Below are 6,230 nucleotides of genomic sequence, written 5' to 3'. Positions count from 1 at the left end.
CGCTTCTGCTGCTGCTGCTGCTGCTCCTGCCGCCGGCGCCGGCACCACCACGACCAGGAGCAGCGCCAACGGCGGGCTCCGCTCAGAAACAACGCCGCCGCCGCCGCCGCCGCTACCGCCTCCCAGGTGGCCCGGCAGCAGCGCCTGCCTGCAACTACCGCCTCCTCGGCTTGCGTGCGCTCGATGGCTCATTCGGAATCCACGCCCGCCTTCGGGCGCCACGCCCATCGCGCTGTCGTCACTGCACGCCGCAAAGCGAGCTCCCGGGAACCAGAACGAGGTGGTTCGCCTCTCGCGTCTATGGTTTAAACAGGTCCCGTCGCCGTAGAGCTAGTAAACTTGTAGAAGAGCATTCCAGGCGCACTGGCGTGCGGTTTCCTAGTCTCTTTTTTTCTTTCCCCGGGCGGGGGGGGGGGGAGAGAGAGTGAGAGATGCCTTTAAAACGAAAAAGGAGAATTGGAGGGTTTTCGTGTAATTGTGACTAGGCAGCGGGTCCCAAGGGGAAAAAAGGGGAGGGTGGGCATTTCTCTGCCTGTTAATTGCCTTGTCATATGTTTTCCTTCTTTGAGAACTGGAGCGAGAGGCGGGGGAGATGGGATCCACTTCTAAGACAGCACCAGTTCAGAGTTTCCAACCAAAAATTTCCCTCGTCAAGGAGATCCCGGGGCCAGCCCAGATCCCCTGCTCGCTTGCTTTCGGATGCCTTGGGATCTGCTGGCTTGCTTGAAAACGTGCACTTCTTAAACGACAACAACGTTTTTTGGGAAGAACTTTGCAGACAAATAAAGACCTGACTGGAGAAAGCACAGGTAGCCTCAACTCTCCTGTTGCTTCCGTGTGCCGCCGCTGCCCAATCGTCTCCCAAATCCCGGATTTCTCCTTTCTTTTTGTATGGGCAAAAAGGAAACCAAAGAACTAGTGACCCTCGTCGATCTGAAGTTGAGCAAGGCATGAAACTCTAATGTGACTTTATCCGTGGTCCTCAGGTGGCTGACTGACAACTTTAGAAGCAGAACACAAGCTGCACACACAGCCTTCCCCATACTGGCGTCTTCCAGACGTTTTGTCTTTTGTATTGCCATCCTTGTCATCCCCCACCATAGGGTGATACTACTTTAAAGGCAAAAATAATGAAATAGATGGGAGGCATCGTGTCTGGTCACAAGGGTAAAGAACACACAGAATAGTAGTATTCTCACTGTTATAAAATACTTGTGGATTTGGATTCAATCCATTTTTTAGGAAATCTAGACGGGGAAGCAGGGGTTATTCATGATGAGCACCAGAGGAAAACAGAATTTTTACTGAGAATGGGCACCAAGATCTGCACTAAAACTAAAACATATGGATGCCTCAGAAGGTAATTCTTGACCTTTGTAACTTAGTGGTTTTCCGTTACAATTCTTAGCATCCCAAAAAATTAATATTTGCTAATTGTAATGTGAATAATAATGTGTGCTGTCAAGTCAATTCTGACTTATGGAGACCCTTTTTAGAGTTTTCCAGATAGAGAATACTCAGACATGATTTATCATCTGGTTCTTCTGGGGGTTCCTCGGAACTGTGCAGCTTGCCCAGGGTTGCACAGGCTGTCGCTTCTGGAAATGCATAGTGTGAATCTTAACTCCCAATATCTGGATCTACAGCAACCCCATTAATGAGCTATCTCCAAAATGTCCTGTCATCAACAGCCCTGTTCAGCTCTTGCGAACTCAAGCCTGTGTGTCGATTAGGGAGTCAATCCATCTCATATTTGGTCTTCCTCTTTTCCTGCTGTCTTCAGTTTTTCTCAGCATTGTCTTTTCCAGAGAATCTTAATTTCTCATTAAGTGTCCAAAGTAGGACATTATTGCCTTCAGAGCTACTTCATGCTTGATTTGATCTAAGGCCCACTTGTTCATCTTTCTGGCAGTCCAGGGTATTGGCAAAGCTCTCCTCCAGCACCACATTTCAAATGAATCATTTTTTTCCTGTCAGCTTTTTTTACTATCCAGCCTTCAAACCAATATATGGTGGTAAGAAATACAATACAGTGGTGCCTCGCTAGACGATGATAATCCGTTCCACTGAAATCGCTGTTTAGTGAAATCATTGTCTAGCGAAAAGCATTTCCTCATTGGAGTGCATTGAAACCTGTTTAATGTGTTCCAATGGGGAAGAATCGTTGTTGTCTAGCGAAGATTGGCCATAGGAAAACTGCTTTGCGAACCGCCGATCAGCTGTTTAAATTGCTGTCTTGCGAAGCTTAGGTCCTGAAAACACCTGTTTGCGAGCACGGAGGGAGGTGTCAAAATCGTCATCTAGCAAAAATTGGTTTGCGAAGCAGGGACCAAACGTTGTCCAGCGAAACTCTCCCATAGGAATCACTGTTTTGCGAATCGCTATAGCGATTGCAAAAAGCCAATGTCTAGCGAAAAAACTGTCATGCGGGCTAACTGTCTAGTGAGGCACCACTGTAGTATGGATGATCTTGGCTTTTGACTTCAGTGACACAAACTTGATTATCTTTCTGATTCCTTCACTATTACCCTTCCAAGTCTTTTTGGAAGTCTTCTAATTTCTTGGCTGCAGTCTCCATTTGGATTAATGATTGAACCATGTTATAGTGGACCCTCGACTTACGGAATTAATTCATATTGGAACAGTGGCTGCAGGTCGAAAAGTCTGTAGGTCGAGGCTCCATTGACCTACAATGCAATGCATTGAAAACCGATTAATCTGTAACTGGCTGTTTTTGTTCCATTTTGGGTTGTTTTTTTTCTGGTCTGTAGGTCAATTCTCCGGCTGCAAGTCAAACCTAAATTTTGTGGCCAGAGAAGTCTGTAACTCGAAAAATCTGTAAGTGGAGCTGTCTGTAAGTCAAGGGTCCACTGTATACAAACCACAAAATCCAACAACTTCAATTTCTTCATTGTGACAAAGTTCTGTATCTCCTCTGTCATGATTTTGTTCTTTTTGATATTCAACTGCAGTCTTCCACACTCGGCTTATACTCGAGTCAGTAAGTTTTCCCAGTTTTTTGTGGTAACATTGGGTGCCTCAGCTTATATTCAGGTCGGCTTATACTCGAGTATAGTGTATACGGTATATGTTCTGTGTACAGACTGAACAGATAAGGGGATAAAAGGCACCTGCTGTAGTCTACAGGAATTGTCTTTTTGAATTCTTCCCTAATAATATCTCTGGTTTTAATCCACTGAATTATGGTCAATTGAGTTTAGTAATTTAAATCTGTTACTTGCATAGTCTTTAAATTCATCAAGAATGTTGTTTGAATTTTATTTTGGCACTGCATTACTTGTAGTGTTCTTTTTCAGCTTTACTCTAATGTTGGATACGAACAGTTCATCATTAGTGCTACAGTCCACTCCTGGGCTTGTTTTGGTTAAGTGAATACAACTTTTCAATCTCCTGCTTCCAATTATGTAATCTATTTGGTTTCTATATTGACCATCAGGTGATATCTACATGTACAGCTGCCTTTTGGTTGTTTGAACGACATATTTGCAATAAACAGATTGCTGGCTTCGCAGAACCTTATGAGTTGTTCTCCTGCTTCATTTCTTTCCCTAGTCCAAATCTTTCAGCTACATTTGGTTCTGCTTTGTTCCCTACTTTTGTGTTCCAGTCATCTATGATTATAAGCATGTCTTACTTTGGTGTGTGATCAATTTCCTCTTTAACACTTGCATAAAAGCTTTCAAGATCATTTTCAATACCACTGAAAGATCAGGAACACGCACACCAGAAAGACCACTGTTAACGACTATTAATGACCCATGACAATGGGTGGAGAAGGACTGCAGAAGTGGGATTTTCACTCACCCTCAGTCCTTTGTCCATCTAACAAGCCTAGTCAGACCAGGGGAAAGTGAAACCAACATGGAAGATATATCAGGGATCCCCTACCAACCCTCCTCAGACTGGAAAAGCTACTTGGATGAGTAGTGAAACGTTTCAACCTAATAAGAAGTCCAGTTGCCATGACTCAAATTCCAGATAACCTCACCCGGATGACTGAAAATCTTCAGATATTTATATCATCTTCTTCAATATTGGTAGTTGGAGTATAGACTTTAATGATGGTTATGTTGATAGGTTTTCCATGGATATGGTATTATTTGGTCAGATCTTGCAGTATAGCCCCATCTGCCTGTGCTAGATCTTCCCTCAGTATTAAAGCCACTCGATTTCTTCTGATATTCTCACTTCCAGAATAGAAGTTTGTAGTTGTCTGACTGAAAATGTCCAATTACAGTCCTCTTTAGTTTGCTGACACCACTCATGATGTTTATATGTGTCATTCCTTACTTTACAATTTCCAGTTTACCTTGATTCATATTTCTTACATTTCATGTTCTAATTGCATGGATCGTACAACTTCAAATTTTCCCTTCACTTCTGTGCTCATCAGCCACTAGATGTCTTTTTGGTTTTAATCTAGTTGCACCATTTGCAACAGAGTACTTGTCCTTTGCCCTTCCCCAGGAGCTGATGGTGTGCTTTTTGACCTGGGAGCCTCATCTTCCAGCACTCTTGTTTCATTTTGAACTGTCTCATCATAAGGTTTTTTCATGGTAAGGAAAGTTCAGTAGGGGTTTAGCATTACACATTCTGCACAATACTGTACTAAGAAAAGTTAACTTAATTGTCACCTCTTTGCTTCCTCCAGTGTCACTTTCAGCTATCACTGTTGCACAATTACTGCCATGATGATGGTGGATGCCTTTTAGTCTGGTATCTCAGCTATGGCCATTCTGCCTTGGATGACTCTGCTAAGAGTCCAGGCTTATAATGGATTCTGTCCTCCTGACGTGACTCCTCCTGCAACTCCAAGTATGATGTTAAGTGCACACTTAGCGCTGCATTTTGTGCATATACTATGCACACTCACAGGCACTGCTTCTGTGTGAGGGATCTGAAATACAGTGGTGCCTCACATAGTGACATTAATCCGTGCAGCAAAAATCGCTGCAAAGCGATTTCGTCGCTATGCGATATTAAAAAGCCCATAGAAATGCATTGAAACCCCTTCAATGTGTTCCTATGGGCTGGAAACTAACCTTTAAGCGAAGAGCCTCCATACGGCGGCCATTTTCACTGCCTCTAAAGTGAGGAATCAGCACAAAAACACAGCGGGTGGCCATTTTGTTTACCTGGCAGCCATTTTGGAACTGCCAATCAGCTTTTAAAAAATCATCGCTTTGCGATGATCAGTAAGTGAAACAGCGAATCGATCATCACAAAGCAAAAAAAAAACACCATAGGAAACATTGCAAAGCGATCGCTTTTGCAATCGTAAACAGTTCGTCGGTATGCGGTTTCGTTGCTAAACGGAGCGCCCATTAAGCGAGGCACCACTGTATTACCTGTGGAAGGATGGAGCCAAAACTGCTCAGTCAGAATCCTAGGTGCTTTCAGCTATTTTCAGTTTCTCTCCCCCTCCTGCTTCTGTTCCTAATGGATCTTCCTATAATGCCAATACAATTCCTTATATCTGTCTTATAGGTGAAGGATGAGAAGCTTACAGCCCTGCAACAGTCCACTGAAGGGCAGAGTAGGAGGCACACTAAGGCAGACGGGTATTTCTGCAATGTTTTCTGCTGCTTGCAAGTAGCATCTTGGGATTTTAGGCTTAAAAATCAATCCATTAATGCTGATAGTTGCTGTTTTTAATATTGGGAGGGGTAGAATTCAGTTCCTTGTACAGTGGTGCCCTGCATAGTGATGATAATCCGGATTCGGCGCTATGCGGGGGGGGGACTCATAGGAACGCATTAAAACACGTTTAATGCATTCCTATTGGGGAAAAACTCACCGCTATGCGGGGAATCCTCCATCCGGCCACCATTTTCGCTGCCTGGTAAGCGAGGGCAGGGCGTGAAAACGCTGCGGGCAGCCATTTTCTGTACCCGGTGGCCATTTTGGAACCGCTGATCAGCTGTTTTCTAAACATCACAATGCGATGTTTTGCCACCTAAAACATCGCAATGCGATCGCATAAAACGTGTCGCTATGCGGATTCATCGTTAAACGGTGCGCTCGTTAAGCGAGGCACCACTGTATTATCTATAATTAACAAATTATGTCATTAAAAGGCAACAACATTAACTAAATTTTCAATTAGAAGTTTGTGTACCAAATAAAAGTTTCAATTCAGACTGTATTCCAACAGTCAACATATAGCAGGACATAACTGACATAAAATTTCCTTTGTAACTAAAAAAAAA

The sequence above is a fragment of the Pogona vitticeps genome, chromosome 4 (genome assembly GCF_051106095.1).
Source record: "Pogona vitticeps strain Pit_001003342236 chromosome 4, PviZW2.1, whole genome shotgun sequence".
NCBI classification, from domain to species: domain Eukaryota; kingdom Metazoa; phylum Chordata; class Lepidosauria; order Squamata; family Agamidae; genus Pogona; species Pogona vitticeps.
The sequence above is the reverse complement of the archived record's forward strand: the minus strand, read 5'-3'. Positions refer to the sequence as shown.